The sequence below is a fragment of the Panthera leo genome, chromosome A1, assembly GCF_018350215.1.
Source record: "Panthera leo isolate Ple1 chromosome A1, P.leo_Ple1_pat1.1, whole genome shotgun sequence".
Lineage (NCBI taxonomy): Eukaryota > Metazoa > Chordata > Mammalia > Carnivora > Felidae > Panthera > Panthera leo.
In genome coordinates this window covers 104,573,100-104,597,451 of record NC_056679.1, presented here as the reverse complement: position 1 = coordinate 104,597,451, position 24,352 = coordinate 104,573,100, and the positions used below count along the sequence as shown (strand labels likewise).

At 43.8% G+C, this 24,352-nt stretch overlaps 1 protein-coding gene and 1 long non-coding RNA gene across 4 annotated transcripts in view; one reads left to right on the top strand and one right to left on the bottom strand.

Moving 5' to 3' along the window:
• Positions 1-24,352, top strand: part of MARCHF3 (membrane associated ring-CH-type finger 3) — a 148,761-nt gene that overhangs the window by 11,172 nt on the left and 113,237 nt on the right. The window lies entirely within an intron of this gene.
• Positions 5,763-24,352, bottom strand: part of LOC122217291 — a 120,700-nt gene continuing 102,110 nt past the window's right edge. For 2 of the 3 annotated variants that reach the window (XR_006201379.1, XR_006201382.1), the window contains 3 exons: positions 19,612-19,791; positions 16,982-18,595; positions 5,763-7,189 (listed from right to left, as the gene is read on the bottom strand). This is a non-coding gene — a long non-coding RNA (uncharacterized LOC122217291). The remainder of the gene's footprint in view (positions 7,190-16,981; positions 18,596-19,611; positions 19,792-24,352) is intronic. The other variant, XR_006201383.1, reaches the window with a different exon arrangement.

Below are 24,352 nucleotides of genomic sequence, written 5' to 3'. Positions count from 1 at the left end.
GTAAACATTTTTTACCAACTTTATTTACATATCACAGCATTAATAATAATAATGATTATCGATGATGGTAAATGGCTATGATTTATTGAGTGCCCTTTTATAAATTAGGAACTTAGCATCCGAGAGGAGCCAGTAACTTGCTTTTAGCTCACACAGCCACTGAGTGGTTAAGCTAGGATTTAGACTTCAGTTCATCTGCCCATGTCCCTTCCCGGCCCTCCATGGCTTCTCTTTGTGTTAGAAGACTACCATTGCCTGTACGGCCTTAAGTGATCGGGCCCTGCCCATCTCTCTGACCTTATTACTTCCTTGCTTGCCCTCACTAGTTTTCCAGCCACACTAGCTTCCTTGTTGTTTGTCTCATAAGCTGGTCTCATTCTCACCCCTGACTCTGCATCTGTTTCGTCTGCTTGGATCACACATCCTTAGCTACTGTGGTTCCATTCTTTCCATTCAGGGCTCCCCTTCACAGTGACCTCTCAGGACCATCCTATCTGATCTCCTTAGGGGATCCCCCACCCTCCAATCCTCTGTTTCTGCTCCGTTTTTGTGTCCTCTATGGTATTTGCCATAATCTTAAATAATTTGCCTGTCTACTTGGTTTTGCCTGTCCGCTCCCCCACCCCCACTTAGAATAGAAGTTCCACGAGGGCAGAGATCTTAGCTGTGTTTATAAAGCGAATGGAAAATCAAGCGACTAAGTTAATAAAGAAAGGAATATTTAGAAGTTTTGACCTCTAATGATCCATAATCTGCCTTTATCTCCCACACTAGGGCTAAAGATGGATGACAGTTGTCAATGAGCTGAGTGCATGCACTGTAGCTTTTTTCATATAAAATCTGGAAACAACAAAATCTACTTTTCTCTCAGTCTCTCTGTGAGGGCAAAATAAGATATAGATATCAGAATTCTTTGGAGAGAAGGTAGACTTACTACGATAATATTACAGAAAGGTTTTAAGAGAGCTTGGTCGAAGACGGAGATTTGAGTAATACTCTTAACTTCGGTTTTTATTTTGATTATAGTTTTAAGGATGCAACCTCCTTTAGTGTTAGACATAAACCCTTAAAAAATGGAGGTGTACATATAAAGCTCAATTGTAAATTGGAAGACTTATAATTGCATGATAATTTGCAGTGGCAAATTCACTAAAACAAAATTGTTTTCTCTGCTTACACATAATTTTTCACTTGAACTCACGTATCTACTAAAATAATGTATTCCTAGAACTGTGTTCTTAATTATTCTGAGGTAATTATGAAGGTGCAAATTGAAAAATAGCTTTACCTCCCATGTTAATTTGGAAGAGACTGACAGAAGTGAATCAGTGCCTTCCTCTGAGGCTGCTTTTCTCTCTGGCTTTCAGCTCGGGACCCTCTCAACTAAAATATGTGCTTCTGTGTTTTCCTTTCCCTGTCGTTCTGTGGGTTGCTGTGTCATTTGTTGAGTGCGCTGTGAACCATTATTTTCTGAGGCCTCCAGTGTGACTTTACCACTCAACCAAACAAATCATCATCTCACCTTTGACAGGAGCTTCACGTCCCCCTCCTACCTGCTCACCTTCCCCAGATCTTTCCTCAGGTGACCTCGCCAACCACGGCATCGCTCTCCACGCGGGGAATCAGTCTAAACCCGCGTGGTGCTGTTTCCTGCCTTCTGGGCTTCCCGCTATCACAAAAACCTGTTGGAGCCGTTACTATGAAATACACTTCTCAGCTAAACTCCCCGTATCAGACTTCCAGAAGCAGATCTAAATGTTATGGTGAGAACACATCTATATTTGAGAGTAATTTTTAAGTCTAGTTCTTCCAGATTGTTTTTATGTCTTGCAACAGAGACAAGTCAGTAAAACACCGAAGAGGGAGGAAATGGAAAAGGATACTTCGATGTTGTTCACATGGGACCTTCCTCCTGTGTGTCCTGGAGAGGAGCCGTTTCTTCCTCACTTTATAACCTAGGTAGATTTGGGTGTGTGATTGGGGAAGAGCCCATCAAGATCCAGGTGGCAATGAGATGGGTAATTAAAGGGCTGGGCCAACATATCATTATTTAAATTAGGCAGGTTCATGGTCTACATAAACTCTTGAGAGATGGCTTTTGACAGGGTAGTTTTCATATACAGTAGATTGGCCCTTTTATGGCTCAACAAAGGCTTTGTTTCTTTTTTTTTTTTTTCTCTTTCTTTCTTTCTTTCTAAGCTGTGTGGGTGGGAAACAGCATGAGGTTACAGAAAATGTATAGCACACGCAGTAGCAATGAGAAGGAATCCATAATGGGTACACACATATTGCTGGAACATTTCCCAAGTACTTGGAGGGGGGCGGCAGTGAAGCTTCTTTGGCAGAGGCAGAGAACATGTGCTTTTCCATGTGTGAACACCCTGTGCTTTGAAAGGTCCTTTATGATTCACAAAAGCAGCTGCTTCTGAGCTGGTGTAGCCACAGAGTTTGGGAGAGTCACCGAGATAGGTATACTGCAGGCTCCTGACATCTGTTTTGGGGGTTTGGTTAACTTTTGGGAATGTGCTTATTCACACATGACATGGAGCAAGTTCTCTTCAGTAGAGTGTGGGACCCCTCTGTTCACGTCGTGACGGTTTGCGGATCGAAGTTAACAAGGTTTAAAATTGTGAACAGTCGTTTGCTGTGTTACATGCATACAGACAGACATAGATTTTTATTGAGGGCCGTCTTCTTAATTTTGAAAACTATGTGTGATGGCTTGACTTTTGCCTGGTAAATCAGCTGTCCTGAGTGGCTCTCAGACATATTTTGTGGCATGGGAAGGCTTTCTTGCTAGGTATTTGCAATCCTACTCTGTGTTGTGTTCTGGTGAGTTTTTAGTTTTATCTGCAGTTTTACGTAAAAAATCCTGTGGTTGTGTCTTTTGTATCCTTCTGTTCCACTTCTGAGTGCTAGTTTCTGTCTCCTCTTTACTTACCACTAATAAGTTATTTTCATTTTGCTAAGGATTTCAAACCTAATACCAGCAGTGTTGTTCCCTATCACTCTCAACAAGAGTCATGTGTGCCCAGTTCTTCAGCTGAGATAACGAGGACATGATTCTTTCACTTTTTGCTAGTTTTCAATTTATCGGATACTGACCTAATGGAGCGTGTGCACTGTTTGCTTTTTAAAAAAGGGGCGGGGGGAGTGAAAGCTTTGTTTTTAATGTGTCGTAACTGTTGTTTCCAAAAGACAAAGCAAAACACAAAACAAAACAAAACAAAAGATTACCGCAAAATAAGATTCGTGTGGATATGTTGAACTGAAAATCATTTGAAATGTTTCACGGCTACACTTTGTGCTAAATATAAAAATAATTGTGTTTCCCATGTGTGAGCATCAAAAGCCCCAGTTGGGAAATCACATGGTTATAGCAAGTAGGTCACTATTGATGGTAGAACATGAGACAGGAAATGTCACAGCTAAGATTAGAGGCCCAAGCAGTCCGTCTCGCCATGCTTTGCTGCATTGTTCGTCCTAAGTGGAAGGACTCAACAGGGTATAACTAACTTTAGCCCAATTTGAAAGTATTAGCAAGGATAGCCTTTTAATCTGTCATTCCCATTTGTTTCTAGATAACTCACTTTCCCAGTTGGGCAAAATAATTGAACTGCTTGGGTCTGCACATTGGCAGACCTCTGAATACCAATTAAAATGGCAGCCTTTACATGCTAAAAGTATACATGGGAAGCAATACTCAGCTGTACAGAATCGTAGCCCCAGATCGACCTGGTGTTTGAAATCACTCACTAGGAATAAGCAATTAAAAATGAATTCTCTTAAAAATCTCATTTATCTTTGGGGCGCCTGGGTGGCTCAGTCGGTTGAGTGTCCGACTTCAGCTCAGGTCACGATCTCGCGGTCTGTGAGTTCGAGCCCCGCGTCGGGCTCTGGGCTGATGGCTCAGAGCCTGGAGCCTGCTTCCGATTCTGTGTCTCCCTCTCTCTCTGCCCCTCCCCCGTTCATGCTCTGTCTCTCTTGTCTCAAAAATAAATAAACGTTAAAAAAAAAAAAAATCTCATTTATCTTCGTATTTGAAGGTAAGGTGGGGATGTGGGGGGGGGCACCTTTAGGGAACCTGGTTACCATGCCTTTTCTTCTTTGAGCAATATGAGGAAGATTTATTATTTATTTGTGGGAATTTTCACCACAGAGTATGCCTAATTTGGCATATGTTTGCATATTCTCATGTTTAAAGAAAAGGCTAGGAAGAAAAGGACTGGTCTCCTGTGTCTGCCCCCATGAGAGACAATACCTTACTTGGGGGGAGGGGAGGACAGGCCAAGATGGAGCCTTGGATTCAGAGAGAAGCCATCCCCTCATGCTACATTAGGCAGCTGAACACAAGCCCAGAGAGCCCACAGCTATTTGGAAGTGGAGGTGAAAGCCTGCCGAGATGATTGAATTTGAATCTGTTGCTCAAGTGCCACGAGTATTCGTTCACTTCTAGCACAGAGTCCTTCACAGAAGCACCTTGGCTTACAAATTCCATGCATTCTGTGTGGAAAGTCTCACTGCTTGAATCTCAGAGGCCTTCCCAAGCTCACGCTTTCAAAGGTCATTAATGCAGATTAAAACACTCTACTTTGAACCGGGATTATTTCCTGCAGGTTGTAACTTTCAAGAGGGGCGGGAAGGTGGTGTGGAGGCTCAGTGGAATAAGTATTTTGACAGTGTTTTTACTCTTTATTCCTTCTCCAGCCTAGATTTGTATACCTGATCCAGGGATAGAATGTTGGAAAGGGGGGTTGGAAGCACAGCTCTTAGAGAAATCTCTCTGGAATGAAAATTCTGGAAAAGGTTTCCAACTGGCAGTCAGAGATACTGGCTTCTGATGGGAGGAACCACAAGGGATGTGGCACTCGAGACTGGCTGTGACATTGTGTGTGCCTGGTTCACACCCAAGCAAGCTGCTCGTGAGCTGTGGAGTTAGCTCATTTTCTAGGCCTCTGTCAGAGAATGTCAGTTGATAGTGGGAACATCTTGGAAAATATTTTGGAGCTTGTGAAGTAGATCTTTGCTTTGGAAATCTTTGAAAAATCCCTTTTCTAGTTTCAAAAATGTATGCATAACTAATAAATATTTACATCTTTAGGTGCCTGGTAGAACTCTTTACCATCTTATGCAATTACTAGTTTCATGTGAGTTTCTGCTAGGAGTTTTCTCTTTGATATCAGTATAAATGACCAGATGGCCAGGTGCCCCATTCTCCCTCCACCCCAGTCAGAACCCCTGAGCCTGGTCCTGGTCCTGCCTCTGATAAAGGCAGATATAGAGCAAGACACCTTCTGGGAAAGAAACGGAAAACTGGATTATTTCTGTGGACTTGTTCCAGCATCCCGGCCGTAGGATTCTGTTCATCTTTCAAGCCTGTTTATTTTTCCTAGCTATAGGGAGCAAGTTGTAAAAATTTCTGGTTGGTAACTTTTATTTGTAAGGAGAGTACTCACTCACCAGGTTGCTAGTTGGCTGCTTAAGTTCCTATTGTGGCTGTTTGTTTCATCTGTGTTGTATCTAAGAACTCAAATACAATGTGTCTGATCACAGATGCCAAATAAGAGTAACCAGTAGGTTTCATACTTCAGTGCAGAAGAAGCAATTTCTGGTGGTGGGGGGTGGTGGTGATTGGGAGAGGTAGGTTGTGGAGCTCTGGTTTCGTAAGAAAATAAAGAGAGGGAATCCAGTATACAAACATGTAACAGGAGCCCAGCCTGGATTCACACGGTTAATAACCTCCGTCTCTTTGTATAGGAAATACAATACCAGCACTTATAAACCCGTGTGCAAGGGAGTAGCACAAATAAAAACTTCACTTGTAAGAGCCATCTTGTCATTTTCCAGACACCTTAATGAGAAGGGTATTATAATTTTAACGGAGATGGAAATAATCTTTTTTTATCTTCAGTTTCTCTGATGATAATGTTGGTGGACTCTCTAAAATACAGAAAACAACCTAGACTGGATTATTTTTTGTTGTCTTTTTGTTAACAAAACTTTTTTCCAACGAAAGAAATACACCGCCCTGTCCTCAAATACAGACATAACCAATCAAGCTAATTTCCTAAGGGTGAATTATCCTTAGCTTCTGTGAAGGAGCCTCTGGTTTTTGAGCGTTTGACCCCTGAAAGGAATTGGAGGCCTCGGAAAGTCCTTAGGAGCTGTTTGAGGAACAGGAGAGAAGCTAGTTTTGATGGAGGAAATGTGACTGGAGAAAGTTCGGAGATGATCTTTCGGTCCTGTCTTTATTCTAAAAACCTACCTATCTTGTTGTAAGTCCATTCCTTAAGAGATTTTACTGATGGGTCACCAGATCTTGTCTCCGAACAAAGAATGTCTCTTAGACATGTATGACTGTCCTCCCCGACTCTTGAAAGAGGCTGTGGTCGCTGGACTGCGTTTTCTGGCGGGCTGCCTGGCACCTGGCTTTGTCGCTGCTGGATGCAGTCAGTCTTCCCGGACTTCCCCAGCTCCTGCGACTCGCCAGGCAAACGTAGGAAAGCAGGCTCAGAGACAACAATCCAGGTGATAAAAGACTCTAAATTTAGAAGACTTTTCCCTTCCACATAATACAATTTGTTTCTTCTTCCCACACAAAACAGGGCTGTCCAGAACAACTCTGAAAACACATGACCCTGCCTCATCCCTCCCACTTGCAGCTGTCAAACCTTCCAAAGGAAATTCTTGTGCCCTGAACACTTTTGCTGCGCCACACATCATAATCCCATGGTTTTTTTGTTTGTTTTATATATACATATATATATATATTTTTTTTTTTTTTTCTTTTTATATAAGAGTGCAAGCAGGTGAAGAGGCAGAGAGAGGGGGACAGAGGGTCTGAAGTGGGCTCTGTAGCTAACAGGCTCATGGGAGCGAGCCCAAAGTGGGGCTTGAAATCACGAACAGTGAGATCATGACCTGAGTTGAAGTCGGATGCTCAGCCGACTGAGCCACCCCAGGTGCCCCCATAATCTCATGTTTTAATGTTTGCTGAGGCTGAAAACTGCTAGTCCGTGTGTGCGGAGTGTGAAGGTAGGCTAATGGGGAGATAGAGACCTGTCAACCTACCCAGTTCTTCTGGATGGATTCAACCAGACTCTCTCCTAGGTGGCAGCAGGGGAAGAGCTCAGCCAGGTGACCGGCCTTCCTTCCTCACGGGGTTTTTGGGTGGAGGGTTTCTCCAGAGCTGCCAGGAAACATAAATTTGGGGGTTATATAGGAGTTCTTTGAGCAAACAAAGAGAGCCAGTGCCCTGCTAGCAGAATATCCATTAATTTTTAATTTTTGAGGTGGAAATGGCACCAGAGATTATCCACATCAGGGTTTCCAAGGTGGAATTTGCAAGATAAATCACTGGGGCTAAGAAAGAAAACACTGGAATTTGTACACATTTTTATACCCCAAAAATAAGAAAAATTAAGTTTTACTAATATATGGATTGACAGTTGCTCCCTCTCCTGTTCTTTAAGTCAGAAGGGTGTATGTTCAGGGTCGGGGGTGGGGGTGGGGGCGGTGGTTGCTCACTTGTCCACAGCATGTTGCATTGTATCTGTACATGTTGGGTTAAATTAATTGGCTTAATATTAATTAGTTTCAACTAAAGTAGCCCTCAACAGCAACAACAACAACAAAAACACAAAAAAACAAAAACCAAACAGCAACAACAACCAAGGCAAGCAGCTTAAAAAGATTCCGGTAAAAGGGCACCTGGGTGGCTCAGTCAGTTAAGCATCCAACTTCAGCTCAGGTCATGATTTCACATTCCATGAGTTCAAGCTCTTCATCAGGCTCTGTGCTGACAGCTCAGAGCCTGGAGCCGGCTTCAGATTCTGTGTCTCCCTCTCTCTCTCTGCCCCTCTGCCTCTCTCTCTCTCTCTCTCTCCCTCTCTCTCAAAAATAAATAAACATTAAAAATTTAACAAAGAAAGAAGCTTGTAGAAAAAAAAAAAACAAAGTATAAATTTAAAGGTATCACTAACTGTGCAAGCAAGAATAAGTGAACACTTTGAAATGGAGTTGACAACTTTGTTCTAGGACACACTTTGTTCTAGGTTCTTGGTTTATTAGCCAAGCTGGGAGTTAAAAACTGTAACACAATCGGTACTGACCAAACATTAGCCCCCAATTCCAAAACTATCAAGATGATGGAATGCAACATAGACTGACATGTACTGTCATTAAGAATGAATATATTGGAAGGAAGTGTATACTTTGCCTTGAAAAATGATAATATGACAGTGCCACAGAAAAATATGAATACCCCTGCGCTTGTTAAACCAATGTTTAAATTCACCTACTGATCTTTATAAAATTTCACTAAATGATGTTCTGAAGCCTGTTTTGAAGTTTTTACTTGTGTGCAGAAGTAAAAAAGCTACATATGTTTAAAAACTGTCTTTCTGGGGCACCTGGGTGGCTCAGTCGGTTGAGCATCCGACTTTGGCTCAGGTCATGATCTCAGTTTGTGGGTTCGAGCCCCCATCGGGCTCTGTGCTGACCTCTTGCTCAGAGCCTGGAGACTGCTTCAGATTCTATGTCTCCTTCTCTCTCTGCCCACCTCCCCTCCCCCCACTCATGCTTTGTCTCACTGTTTCTCAAAAATAAATAAATGTAAAAACATAAAAATTAAAAAAACAACTGTTTTTGCTCCCAGTACAAACCCAGATAAGATACTATGTTGAAAACTATCTAAAATGAGTTTCTCTGTCACAAAGTGCTGTGAAAGTATTATTGAAGGTGTTACTGTATCTTGAAGAAGCAAATACATATTGAACAGGTTACGGAGGGCAGAAGACTTGTTTTACATTTGTAAGATGTTAGATCTAGCCTATTGTATTTGCTCATTTCTGTTTCACCAATGAAATACGCTAAGTGCCCCCTTTTGGTGAGCCATCACTAGATGAAATTCATTCACAATCTTTATGAAAATGTTTTGTGAGAAAAACCAAGTAGTGTTCCCTCTTGAGAAGCAGCTGTTTCTTAGAGAAGGATTCCAGGGTGAGGTTATAAGAGATCACTTCATTCACTGCATCATTCATAAGCAAGCTAGGGCAGCCAAGATGTTGAAGCCAGAGGTATACAAAATGCTGCGGGATACTTCATAATTAATTTTATAAAAAACAAATGTGTAATATACAGTGTAGTCAAAGCAATACAATATTTTGTATTAAGTTGAGAAGGGACCATGAAAATCTTCTGTACCACACAGAGATTTGCTGGTTATCTTATCAAAAAATAATTGAGTTGTCCAACTTACAGATAAGTTACATTCATTTTTCTTTTTATAAAAAGTGAAGGGTTCCCTATTTGGTTAACTATTTCTGTGATAATGAGCCACTCTAGTAATATGCTACCTATGGGTTGTTGTTTAAAAATATAGAGCATAATTAATTTATCCTTTCAAGATAAAGATGTCATTTTAAGAATAAGTAAGAAGATAACTGAATTTTAACGAAACTTAGTATAGAGAGAACATTGTGAAAAACAGTGTTTGGAAATGTTCACACTGTGATTTTTTTTTTTTTTTTTTTTTGCTTAGAACTATGACAGCCATTAAAACCCAGCTATGTAAAATAAACCGAACATGGAACTGGACCTTCCAGATTAACGTATCACAAATAATCAATCTAGCTTTTCAAACATAAGGCATATTCATTCACACTATTCTTGATACAATAGTGATTATTTTCTAAGATAAAGCATCTGTACTCTTAGATATATAAAGAAATAAATATTGTTGATTTCCCTTATACTTTTTGTGATTTTGATGCTAGTTTGATAATGCACTTAATATAGTACATCGCACATATCGAGTAAGTAAGCATGGCATGCATGCTCCAAAGTATTTTAGTATTGGGATTCACGAATTCAGGAATTTTTGAGACTCTAGCTCTCAGCTAAAGATTCTGAAACTTCTGGTGGCAGGGAATAGCCACAGAATCTTTGAGACAATAAAAGACAGGTATCCTCTTTCAGAAAAATGATACATAGATGCCAAATAAAATTGTGCCCAGAATCAGGGCGCTCCCACGGCCCCAATGAATAGCTGTTGTCGCGGACTCTGATCAACCCCTGGATGAGGACAAGAATGCCCTAAGGAGTTATGTGCCTTACGCAGGGTCGCACAATGACATAATCTCATCTTTCAGTCAAGACCTGCTGAGCATATGTCATCGCATACAGGCTTCTGTCTGGCAGCTGAGGATGCAAACAGGACGATGGAACTCTATCTGGGTCGCCAAGGAATCCACAGTTTCAGCAGGGACTCCAGGGTGCAACCAATAATCACAATTCCATTTGTGTTTGGGAGAAACTTGTTTACTTGACCAGCATTTAACGCGTGTGCCCAACTGTGTGAGGGCATTTTGCTAAATAAACTTCATAGAAAACGCAGAGATGGGTAAGGCGACACTTGTAGATAATCAAGTGCCAATTACCCGCTTCAGCTCCCAGTGCTTTTTCTAATGCACCTTTTATATTCTGAACGTCCTGATGCTCCTGATTGCAGTTTGCCACTCTGTTTCCTTCATGCACTAAATGATGATGTACAAGTAAAGGGAGGTGAGGTGGGGTGGGGGGGGTCACACTCCTTCCTATTTCTAAGCAACCAAAGCTCACTCTTTGGGTTTACGTGCACCAGCATGCACTCCCCTGCCTGAGGAATAGAGCACTGAACTCTTAGATAAATTGGCAAATGGAAGAAAACAGGCAGTAATAAAGGAGGTATGGAATTTTATAAGCTTCATGATCTCTTTCCCCAAAGGCCTGAATCTATGTAATGAGGTAGTAGAACAAATTCCTGCCGAGTCTGAATTTATTCCTATAAGGAAAAAAGAAAAAAGAAAAAAAAAAAGGAATGATAGGAATAAAGTAAATGCAAAATTGTTTTTTCTGCTCAGGTCATTAGTTGGTAATATTCTTGAAGGCGATGTAGAGTTTTTCCTACAAATATTGGGCTCTTTGTGGGGACTAAAAATAAACAGAGCAGCACAGGGAAATAGGCAAGCACTATTGATCTGCGTCAGGGCCGTTTCCACTTTAATGTTTGCAAAAGGCACAGCCCAGTTGTGCAAACCTATTTATAGGGAACAGCTTCCTCATTGCTATATATAGATGATAAAAACAAGGTGTACTGTCAGGTAATTTGGGTTTATGTTAGGAAATATGACTGGGGGGCGGGGAGGGATCTCCTCCAGAACTAGTGAGGAGGGCTTATCCCTCGTGTTCCTGTGCCTGGAAGGAAAGACCCGTGGAATCCAGTGTCTGTGCCCACACTGCCCGTGGACACACCTGTGGCCTGAGTGCCGCCTCCAACTGGTGTTTGTTTACCTCTCAGCTGCCCCAGCCTCCCTCCCCTTTCCCCTGTGCCGGAAGCAGGACCTAAAACAAATAGGGTGCCTCCAAGACCCCCCTGCCCTTCTGTCCCTGTAGAGAGCTCTGACTCCCCACTGGTTTTGAGGGTGCTTGTGCCCACCTGTGCATGAGCGTGTGGGTCTGGTGCACGTATGCACACCTGGAATGTTTTCGTGGCATCCTGACATTTGGTTCTCCCTTTTTTTTTTTTTTTCTAATTTGTTTTCTCTCCACTCATTTCCTACCAGAGTTCTTTACTCCTCGAATACCCTCCCCCCCAAACACTTATTTTTCTAGTTCCCTTCCCACCCCATTCACCAGGTCTCCACCCCTGGGCTCTTCTCTTCTCTTTTCTTTTCTTACACCTGTCAGTTCAATTCAACAAGCGTTAGTGAGTGCTGAGCGCCTGCGAAGTTCTGGGACTAAAGAGACAAACAAGACAGGATCTCTGTCCTCAAGTCCTCTGTCCAGGGGGACTTGCGGTCTGCTCTCTGCCCCCTGCTCTCCACTCCAGTTATCGATCGCTCCCTCCAGGCAGAGGTTCCCGCCAGGATTCTCCACTGTAGTAACGGCTAAGCTTTGGTTCAGAAAACAATAATCCCCCCCCCCCCCCGCAATGTCTGAGTTATGAAAGGAATGGGGGCTTGCAGCAAGGGGCGCATATACCCTGAAATGTGATCAGGGCTTGAATTCTGTGTGTTAAAAATATCAAAGGGATGCTAATGGCCTCTAACACCTTCTAGAGGCTCCGAAGTGATGCTGTTTCACCTGCAGGCATAGTTGTCCAGGCGCTGGGAAATGGCCTGTTGACAGTTTCCACTCCGATGTGGTATTCTTAGTGCCAGTGCCAGTGCGGCACTGGGATGCTGAAATAACTAACCGTTTTTAAGTCGGTACAGAAAACAAACGGACCAACCCTGATGAAGCATAGTAACGGTGTGCTCCAGCCTGGGTGGGGCTGGAGAAATTGCTTTCCATCATCTCTGTGCCCGTTTCATCCCTTTAGATCTTTTACACCGTAAGTTTCCCTGTCCATCCAAATACAACATGAGTTTATTCTCAATGAACGAGACGCCAAGAACAGTGACAGGCCGTACATGTTTCAATCACAAAACGGTGTGCCAGCTGTATACAGGCCAGACTTAAAAGCAAGAGGTGGAGAAGGAACTGGCCAACTAATAAACATTTTAAATAGAACCCTCATCTCTATGCCTTGGTCTTCTGGTGATCACCAGACAAATGGTATTGGAGCTGAGATAATGGGAGATCTTTACCCTTCAAGGCCTCACTGTGTGGAGGGAATTCTCAACTGGTTTCATCATTCGCAATAGGGTTAATGTCTTTCTGGTGGCTGGGAAACCTCACTGGCTTCCCAGCTTCATTCTTTACATCCTTTTGTGCCTTGTCATGCTTCACCGAGTCTACTCTGTTCATCCCTGGTCTTCCTCTGTTTCCCATTCCATGCCCTCTGGAATGTGTCACTATGCGTCTTTTCCATTCCGCCATGTCTCTAAGTGGCATGCATCCAAATGATTACAGCTGTCTTTCTTGAGCCTTATGTAAAGTAATTCATTCTTGCCTTTTCAAAGAGGAGTGATGGTGTGAGGTCAGTGACACGGCCATATCCAGATTACTCCTCATCCTGCTGCGTGTTCTAACACCGCCCACTGTTCTAGAGCAAATAAAAGTGGCCAGGACCAAATCCACCACAACTTTCCCTGACCATTCACCGTTGCATGGAGAACAGATTGGACGTGGGCACAAGTGGAAGCAGAGGAACCAATTAAGAGGCTACCTGAATAATTCAGGTGAGATCTGATGATGGCTTGGGGAAGATGAAAACAGTGGCGATGGAGACGGTGTATAATTTCAAGGTGGAAGGACAAACGGGACTTGACAATGATCTCACTATGTGTGATAAGGAATAGATGGAAGCATGATGCCTCCTAGGTTTGGGGGATAGGGAAGTTAATGAGGGGGGTCTGCCAGAGGGGAGGGGAACAGACCCAGCACAAATGAAGTTGGGGAAATGATGTGAAGGATCTCTTTCAACTAACTAGTGAGAATTTGACTTAAGATCACGAATAGTAGGGGTGCCGGGGTGGCTCAGTTGATTCAGCGACCAACTTCGGCTCAGGTCAACGATCTCACAACTGGTGGGTTTGAGCCCCACATTGGGCTCTGTGCTCACAGCTCAGAGCCTGGAGCCTGCTTCGAATTCTGTGTCTCCCTCTCTCTCTGCCCCTCCCCTGCGCGTGCTGTGTATCTCTGCCTCTCAAAAATAAATAAAAATGTTAAAAAGTCATGAATCTTAAAATACACGGAATAGCTCTTTGAAAACTATGAAGTTTGGGGTGACTGTAAGGCATTGGTATTATTTGCTTTGCTCCATAACATGGCCTTGATGGGGTGGTCTGACTTCCACCCAGTGTGGCGCATTAGTAATGCCTGAGTTCTGTGAGGGGGAGGGCAGTGCCTTATCCACTATACCCTTAGTGCTGATGGTCTTGCAATGGAAGGTGTTTGGTATGTTTGTTGAACAGGTTAGATCGCGTATTTGATTTAGAGAAGAGTTGGCCCTCTGGAAACAAACAGCAAGTTTTGAAAATACTTCCGTCTTTGAGGGTCAGTGCTGCCCCCCTCAAATGCCAGAGTACCAGGGACTAAATCGGCTGGGACACATTACCACCAGGTGACTGTGTGTGCAGAAAGTGCAGTGGCAGTGAGGTCCGTTTATGGCTGGGAGTAGAACAGGGAGGGCCCAATCTGAAAGTCGGTCAGAAAGTAGTCTGGAGAACAAGGATTGAAGCTTGGAGGCCCAGGATGCAGGTCAAGTCATTTAGGTTTTCACCCCGTAAGGTGGTTCCTTGTCCCCAAGGTGCAGGCTACTCAGGAGGTTGTGCTGGGCTGGCTCTCATGGGCTCATTGGAAGTTGGTTGGGGCATAAATGCCATAAAAATAGGCACCATATAAGAAGAAAAAAAAAAAAGTCTGCCATCTGAAAAAAGAGAAAGAAAACGGCCCCCTTTTCCAAACCATCTACATTAGCTAAAAACTTCTTATACCAGCTGGCAATATTTTATGTGTTTGCCCCGACTGAGGCCTATAGCTCACAGACCTGCCAGTATTACACGATCAATATAAAAATTCCAGTTGTTTTGCTGACTTAGGTATTCACTGAGGGATTATCTGGGAGACAGACCTGAAAAGCAATTATGTGGAAAGTTCAATATGCTAGTTCTCCTTCAGCGGGGTTGCTGAGAGGGTACTTTCTGGAAACTTCTCCGGTTTTTTGGCAGGTGCACCTTCCTCCTGATGTCTTGTGCCTGTGGCACCACATTTCCAGGTCTTAGTGTTGTACTTCAGTCTGTCACTGTGGGGCCTCCTGAAGTCACATCCACAAATATTTTGGAGCTTGTTCTCTTGACCACAAATCATAATAGTCTTTCAGTTTGTTTTGGCCTGGCCTGGGATCGGCAGGGAAGAAGTGGTGCAGGCGAAGGAGTGAGATTCTTGTTGAAAAGACCACTTTTCTCAGGTTGATATCCATGGAAATATCTGTTCGTTTCCTCCTGGCATGGATTTTATAGCGTCCGTGAAGCTCCCTCCTCTCCACCCGATTCTTGGCCTTCCCCCACCTCACCTCCCCACCCCCCACCTCTTCTCCCCAGGGTGTGAAAGTACATTTGCGGCCGTCCCACCTGAGTCCCACCTGATGGCTGCCTTGTGTGTGTGTGTGTGTGTGTGTGTGTGTGTGGCCTCAGCCATGGAATGCTGAGTGTTTGCACAGGGGTTGCTGAGAGTCAAGTCAAGAAACAAGCCTGTTGGTACGAAGCCAAAAGCCCATTTAGGGTAGCTGCTTCAGTTTCACCCCTGATCCAAGCTGGAGCGGGTTCTTCAAGTGGAGGAAAGCGGAGGAGTGGCATGAAAAGGGAGCAGGAACTTTGGGCTTTACTCTTCAGCTGCTGGAGCAGAATTCTGGTTCACCACAGGTCAGCATCTTCTGTTTTCTGATCAGCGGCCCAGCCTGACTGGTTCGCGGTTATTCGGCTCACTGGCCGCCACAAGGGCCACTTGGAAGATGCTTCTTTTGCACTTCCATGATCCCCCTTCCACCACCCCCACGCTCTGCCCTTTCCTTGCCCAAGTTTTGCAGTTTACTCTGTGACCCACATAAAGTGAAAGAAAAGAAAACCCCCACGACCTAGGAATTCCCATGTTGTGAGATATGTTATTTCCTGCCATTGAAAGGATTATTTTACACTGCCAGCAAGGAGGGCTTTCAGGAATACGCTAACACTCTATTTCCTCCCCCTTAGTATTTCCTCAGTTGTCCTTAGAGTGCCAGTAACCTCCACTGGGTTTCTGTACTAAAAGTGCTTCAGTGTCTCCTGGCTAATGATAAATAATCAGCCGACTATTGATTTTGATCATCTTCTAAAATAACTGGCCGTGTTTCCTTGCCGCATCGATGCTATGGCACACATGGCCCATTCCTCAAGAATGGTAGCAGTCAAGCCTAGGTTGACCACATGTACTAAATCGACACAGAGACGCCCGGCTGGCTCAGCCGGAAAAACATGCGACTCTTGATCACAGGGTTGTGAGTTCAAGCCCCACCTTGGGGATAAAGATTACTAAAAATAATAAATAAACTTAATTGAACATGGAAATTGTTGCTGACCTAACAATGTCTCGAGAGAGAGAGAGAGAAGATACAGAAAAAGGATAATCTTACTAAAAAAAATACAGTGTCCAGTCATTTTGGGTAAACTGGCATTTAGGAAGATAAATCGGTTATTTGACTGTTTCTGTTAGAAACAGGATCTGAATCTACAGGCAAGACTGGCCTGAGTTCCCTGGTCCTTTCACTTTGGGGTATCAGGTGGTGAGAAATAGCAAGCCTATTGACCACGGAGGATATTCTCTTCTTCCTCCCATCCCCGCCCTTGCTAAAGGAGGACAGTGTTTCCCTGTTGATGAGCCTTTGGATGATTACCGGTGTCTTATCGGTAATGATAATGCGGCAGCAAAGGTTCTCATGCATTCATTATTAGTGTTTTCACTAACACTGCTCCCTGAGGTGATTAAAGATCCTGGATCCAGACCCCACTGGAGGGGAGCAAGTACTCTAACCCCGTTTAAAGCCACCACCTCTGTGCCCTCCTATCCCTTTCCCTGTTGTCATTGTTTCCCAAACTTGACTCTTCAGAACCCAGTGATCGACCACGAGTGACCTGGGTCCCTGCTGAAATGACTCTATATGGACAAGGCAGGTGACGTAAACATGGGATGCTCTAGTGCGTGAGGGAATAGGGGAGCACCAGACTCTCAGAGAACAGAGAGGCCTGAGGCCTAAAGATCATGAAATCCTCCCCCCACCTCCCCACACCTTCCCCCTTCCCCCAATGTAATACCCACGACTTTCAGGCTCCAGGATGCCAGCTGAAAAGTGATTTAAGCAAATCTGCACCCATAAGGCCCTTTATGCAAAGTAGTTCCTTGGCCTGGAATGTCTGCAGTCCCACATCTCATCCTCCACAGCTGGGCTTGAATTCCGCCTTCCCAGACAGATCCAGTCCCCCTCCCCCTTGCTGCTTAGCGCCGTAGTTATGCTTCTGCTCACCACACATCACACTCCGCCTTCCACTGGACGTACTTGGGTAGCTGTAGTAGGCTGCTGAAAGGCTGCATCTTCGAGTTTCTCATTCCATCTGCCCTTAGCATTTATTTCCATATAGTGGATTCTCAGTAAACCTTTCTGTTGGGAGAAGGGGGAGAAAGCAAGCCTAGTTTCAAATCATAACCATTCAAAATGGAGACACTCTATTATACTATAGTCGTGGCATCCGGTGGAAAAGTAAGTGAAAACCTTTGCATGCCCAGGACGTGAGTATTTCTCTGCCAAAAATAATTCTGAGCCAAGTCATCTATAAGCATATCACAGAATTAGGGAAGTCCCTTTTTTCTCTTTGTTATGTCCAGCTGGACTGTTAACGATTAATGTGGTGCATTCATTCATTTGTCTTTTCACTTACCTCTTCATTTATAGAAAACACAAGCACAGGGCAGGCTTGAATTCTCTGTCTGAAATAATTGCTTGACTCCGGGGATCATGTAACCTGTGGCATCCAAGCAGTTAGAACTCTAGGAGAAGCAAAGTAGGAACAATGCACCACCCTGGAAAATAAATAGCACCTTAATGTCAGAATGTGAGAAGCTGTCTCACGAAGAACAGGCTTCAGAACATCCTAAATGAGTAACCTCATGCACAGTAGCATGCTGGCACAGTGGCCGTATTGATTTATGTATTAGTGCTTTATTTAAACTCTGTGCCCAAAGGTAACTGAGTAGTACACGGCTTCTGAGTCCCACTGGACCCGGCCTGGGAGAAGGCCTCCAGATCTTGATGTAGGCGGGAAGTTAATCCGTTGTTTTGATGTCTGCCTTTGTTAATCATTGAGCCTTTGACACTGAGATTTTAGTTTCAGGTTGGGTTCATTGAGGTGTAACTTGTACTAAATTTACCCTTTTTTTAGTGTACAGGACCATGTATTTTAACAAATGCATACGGGTGTATGATGACCATCGTGATCAAGATACAAGATAGCGTCAGCACTCCCCAAATTTCTTTTATGCCCTCTTGAAGTCAACCTTCCCTTGCACACCTAGCCCCTGGCCACTACTGACCTGTTTTCTGACCCTGTAATTTTGCCTTTTCCAGGATGTTCTATAAAGGAAATCATACGCCATGCAGGCTTCTGAGTCTGGTTTCTTTCATACAGCATAATGAGATCCCTCCATGTTGCTCTGTGCATCGGTAGCTAGTTCCTTTTTATTGCTCAGTAGGATTCCCTTCATCATATAAATGTACTACTGTTTATCTCTTCACCAGTGGAAGGACATCCGGGTTCTTTCCACAGTGGGGTCATTATGAATAAACATTCATATCCCATTTTTTTGTGTGTGAATAGGTGTTGTCATCTACCTTAAATAAATACCTAAGCATGAGATTGCTGAGTTGAATGACAGGTATATGTTTAATTCTTATAAGAAACTGCTGAATCATTTTTCAAAGTGGCTTTTCTGTTTTTGTGTTGCTATAATATTCACCGAGGGAGGTCCACCTTTAAGGTTACATCCACACCGTTTTAGATCATTTCGAGATGATTATATATTCCAGGGAGATTGAAGATCCCTCAAGGTGTCGTTTTGCTTGTCCTGCCTCAGCTGTGGGTACCTTGAGACGAAAAGAGAAATGGAATAGGGATGTGGACCCCAACTCAATGGGTTAAGCTTTTTATTTATAAACAGAACTTTTTTTTCCTCCTAACTAAAAATGATTAAAGTGAGTGTTTGGCTGCTTGGCAAGACTCTGCCCTGATATTCAGAGGAGATTAGAGTAGCTTTGCAGATAAGCTCAGAAAATCTAGCTGGCCACAGAGTCATTTCCCAGCCCTCAGGCAGTCACTGGGTGTCCTGGTGCTGATGTCATCGACAAGGTCGAGTCCTGGGAATCTGAAGATGGCACATCTTTTAAAAGGTGATATTTCCAAGCCTTGGACAAACTCTCAACTGCCTAACAACTGATTTCTTTTACCTCCTCACCCGAATGCTTTCAGATCCTGACCAGTGGAGACACTTTGCAGGCCAGGCTTCTTATCACCTAGTTTATGTTTGGTTGAAATCAGGGATTATGGAGTTGGCCTCCACACCTGGCCTCAGAGCCTCAGCCCTAAAGCAGGGGAAATATGTCTGAGTGCTTTCTGGCCTTGGCTATGGTCAGCACCTTTATGCTCAACAGGAAAATCAGTTCAAAGGCTATTTGCGTTGGAGGCCGGGTCCTCCTGTGGCCTATTATGGGTCACGGTAGCTGGCTTTAGAATCGGCGGAGGTATCCCAAACAGGAAGGAAAAAAAAAATCAGTGACTTGTGGAATGTCTGATGCCCTTTGGTAACCTTCAGAGTTCTGTGGTAACCATACAAGCACTGTGACCCGCAAATCCAGCCAGTAACCCTCCAGGAACTGGTTACTTGCTGTGTTTGAGTAGGAATTCATGGAGTGATCCTGACCAAGGAGAACATTCAGCCAAGGGCACTCGACTCCGTGGGGCTTTTGTACTTTACCCTCAACTCCACTCTAACAAAACAGAAAGAGGGGCGGGGTGGGGGTGGGGGGGTAGTAAATGGAAAATGATCATTTTCTGTCTGATTTTGCTTCATGGAAGCAAATGGAAATGTCCATTCAATACCCACCTATCGGCCACAGAGTTGCAAGCACCTGTTCTTACTTCCCCGAGCATGTGTCCTCCTCAGAGGTACTGGGAAAGGCTCTACAGCATTGTCAGACAGGTCTTGTGTTCCATCGGGCTGATTTGACGTTCTTCTTATGGACACCAGTTTGGACAGAATGGTGAAGATCAATAAATAGGATACCTGTGGTATGGAGAGGAAGAGGTTTGTTTTGTTTCCAGCTACAGATGGGCCTGCGGGTGCACTTTTTAGAGCCAAGTTACCAGAATATGAGAGCAGAGGAAAAGATGGGCTGGGTGGGGGTGGGGGCGGGGAGACAGTCACAGGTTTTGATTGTACCATATTCCCTGGGGCATCCAGCCCTTTTGTGACTGTTGGGCATTAACTAAACCCACGGGATGGCTTTCCCTCTTAGTGTCCAGTAAATTGTTTCCCCCAGAGCTGCCAGCATTTGCAGCCAGATGACTTGTTCACCTTGGTATATTGCACATGGCCTGAAGAAGGCCCAGTTGGCAGTCCCCATCTGTGGATTCCGAGAGGCACCAAGTGCAGGGAGAGTTGTGGGGGCACTCTTGCTTGCTAGGCATATGGCGAGTTCACAATGCTAGATGTTTTAGCAGGCCATGGAGTACATTTGCCAAGGGAAAGAATACAGCGATCATGAAACTAGGGACCAGAAAATGCTGTAATAGAAGACGCCATCATGCTGCTAAATTTCATTCTTATTCCTAGGGTAAGTTGATATTATTGCAGGAGACACTAAGGATCAGAGCATGATGGAAGAGGAAGCTGTTCACAAGTATCAGTGATGTGCTGTACGGATCGTGATTCACGTATTCATATCGGTGCTAGCAGTAAAAGGCTTCTTTCCTTTACGTATATCACAACGCATTGTTTGCTGGACCATAGTAGCTCTGAATACTGCACAGATCTCACCCCTCAGCCGAGGGAAGGGGTCAAGATGAGCCAAGGGAAGGAGTCGAGTTGGGTCCGTGTCCCAACCCATTGAAATGTTTGCTGCATTTCTACACTTAAATTTACAGGGATCTGGCATTTGTATCCTGGCAAGATCCATAGCATCTGGGGGAGGGGAAGGGGTTGCTAAATTGCCATTAAAAATTCCTTTGCTTTCTGACAAAGAAGTCAATTCAGAAACTTCCAAATGGTCTTGCTACTTGAGCCTCTACGTCTGCATTTGAAATTGTTCCCCTCTAGTCCTAGTATTATAGGCTTTTTTCTTCATCAGTGAAGTGTGTACAATCTCCTTCATGTCTAAGTAAACCAACTTTTCTGTTTTCTCCTTTTAAGTTTTTGTGAAAATGATACAAGTATCAGTTAAAGAAATAAAGTAGCACGGAGAAATGATTATATTGAAAAGCCATGGTACTCCCCCGCTCCCCGCCCAAAATGGAAACAACACTGAGAAGGGGCTAGATTTGGGCGCATGCGGGTGGCTCAGTTGGTTAAGCGTCAGACTTCAGCTCAGGTTATGATCTCACGGTTCGTGAGTTCAGGCCCCGCGTCGGGCTCTGTGCTGACAGCTCAGAGCCTGGAGCCTGCTTTGGATTCTGTGTCTCCTTCTCTCTGCCCCTCCCCCACTCATGCTCTCGTTTTTTCTGTCTCTCTCTCTCAAATGTTAAAAAAATTTTTAAGATAAAAAATTTTAAAAACAAAAAAGGCGCTAGACTTTTAGTTAGGAGTTTGGCGGCAGGGGTGGGAGGAGGGAATGGTGCTTAAAATGCCCGAGGAGAAGGTTTTACTGCACAGTATGTTGGCACATATTCTAGCCCTTCTAGTTCTTGCCAGTTTTTTTTTTTTAACGGTTTATTTTGAACTCATTTTAGATTTACAGAAAGGTTACCAAAAAATAGAATTTCTGTATATGTCCCTCACCCAGCTTCCCCTAATGTTAATGTCTTACATATAGTACAGTTTGACTTGTAAAAGTAAAATTTGGGGTTTCTAGCATCGGGCACGGACCTAAGGCGGGCGGGGGTTGGGGGGGGAGAGAAACACGAGGAGTCTCCGCCGGCCCAGTGAACCGCTCTCCTTTTCACCCCCTTTGGAGTCCCGTTCTCAGCTGCAGGTGCCCGGTGAGGCAGGGGTTTTCCTGGGACACTGCCAGGCAGCTCTGACGTCCTCCCACCCTTCCACTCTCCCAAAGTTTTCTCCTACATGTTCTAGGCTCTTACCTCTCACTGTCTATCAGCCAGGGTTCTTCTCCAGAGGAAGGAACCAAAGAGATAGAGATGTAAATGACAGATATAAAATTAGCTACAGATACAAATGCAGATACAGTGAGAGAGACAGAGATAGAGATAGATTTATTTTGAGACACTGACTCTCATGCACGACTGTGGGGGCTGGAAAGTCCAAAATCCGTAGATCAGGCCGACAGGCTCGAAATTCAGGTAAGACTTGATGTTGCAAGTCTCGGAGTCCTAAATCCCCGGGGCCGGCCAGCAGGCTGGAGACTCAGGCAGGACTTCTATGTTACAGTCTTGAGGCAGAATTCCTTCCCTGGGTGACCTCAGATTTTGCTATTAAAGCTTTTAACTGATTGGTTTAACACGCCCAGGCACACACACCACCCCTCGAATTAGGGAGGGTAATCTCCTTTACTTAAAGTCAAACGATAAGGAATAGTAATCCCATCTACAGAATACCTTCACGGCAGCATAGAGACTAGCGTTTGCCCCAACACCTGGGCGCCACAGCCCTGTTCACACATAAAATTAACCATCGTCGGCTCTGTTCCCTTTGCCAGCCTCTCCTTGACCTCCAGAAATTTGTTGCAATCTTTCTTCTTCCCCTGATGCTCCTCTCCCAGCTGTATCCGCGTTACATCCCTCCCCTTTGTGTTAACATTTTATTACAGTCTAAGGAGATAAGGGCTTCTATTCATTCTACTGTCTTCTACTTGTAGAAACCAAAGTTTACTTGTAAAGAAAACCTGATTGCTCCTGCAAGTGCCTCTCCTAAATACAGGCGTGTCGGCAGAGGTCAGCAGTCCTTTTGAGATTAAAAACAACAGCAACAAAAACATCACATGATTCAACTCCCATGTATTTATTTGCCTTACATATTGCTCAAGACAGATTTCCAATATTGATTCTTAGGGGTGTCTACTGCATTGTACTTATTTGGAATTTTTCAAATATTTACTTTATTTAAAAGGACCTCTCCAAAGGAAATTGCTTATTTTCCTGTTTGTTTGGATATAGGTCCTTCCAACTTTGAATATTTGAAAAATCTTCACGATATGAATCCTCGGCCTTCAGTCTGACCCGTAACTTTATTATTTTAATTTTCAAAATCACAAACAAAGCTCTTTGAAGGGCTTACTCGCCTCTGTAATTCACAGCACCTAGAACGGTGCTTTGTCCCAAGTAGGTGCTCAAAAAAATTTTTTTAAACGTGCTTAAGTTTTTAAAAACATTCTTTAGCTTTGTATAATAATGGTATGATTCAAATGCTTCAATTTATGATAGTTCATTCATTCCTCAAATTTGATAGTACTTGTCAGGTAGGGTGGGAGCAGGCACTTTTAAGTCTCATTTTATAGGAGGGATACTTGGACTGTGTCTGAAATGGTAAATAATTTGCTGAGGCCACGTACCTGACAGTTGCTGAATCTGCCTGAGTCCAAGTCTTCTGATTCTTAATTTTATGCTCCTTATTTTGGATGTATCACATATCCTTATGGAACATTAGACAATGAACATATTTCTATAAATCCTGCTACTGTTAGATATGCTTGCAATGAACTCAGATTCATGTCATGGTCTGCTAATACGCTAAACTATCCCTTTCTTTGTAAGAAGTTAAGTTTCCTTGAACAATCTACCTTGTTGTTTCCATATGTGTTCTGTACCCATGGACCAAATAGTCCTCCATGAAAATTGCTCTCAGCTTTAGGCTGTCTCCCAGCAAAGGTGTGTTTGAGAATCAAAGACCACTAGATCACCCAGGGGGGCTCTGTCACTTAAGTGCCCGACTTCAGCTCAGGTTATGATCTCGCGGTTAGTGAGTTTGAGCCCCACATCATGCTCTGTGCAGACAGCTCAGAGCCTGAAGCCTGCTTTGGGTTCTGTGTCTCCCACTCTCTACCTCTTGCCCGCTCACACTCTGTCTCTTTCTCTCAAAAATAAATAAACATTAAAAAATTTAAAAAAAAAGAATCAAAGACCACTGATAAATAAGACACAAGGATACACTGAACAGCATAGGGAATATAGTTAATAATACTGTAACAACTTTGTATAATGACAGACTGTAGTGGATTTATGGTGGTGACCATTTCCTAATGTATGTAGTGTTGAATCACTATGTTGTACACCTGAAGCTAATTGTATGTCAACTACATTGCCATTAAAAAACAGAATCAAGAACCCCTTTGTGTTTTCAGAATTTGAGCCTTCCTACAACTGCTGAAAATTCATCTGTACAAAAAAGACATGCTTCTAGTCAATATAAAACCATCAAATTAAACCTAACACATCATTTACTGATAGCAAATGGAGGTGCAACTCCTTCTCTCCCACACCTCCCAAGATGCATCTTTTCAGAAATCAGGGGCCCCTGGGTGTCCCGGTTGGTTAAGCATCCGACTCCTGATTTTGGCTCACTCAGGCCATGATCTCACGGTTTATGAGATCAAGCCCCACATTGGGCCCCTTGCTGATGACAGCACGAAGCCTGCTTGGGATTCTCTCTCCCTCTGTCTCTCTGCCCATCCCCTGCT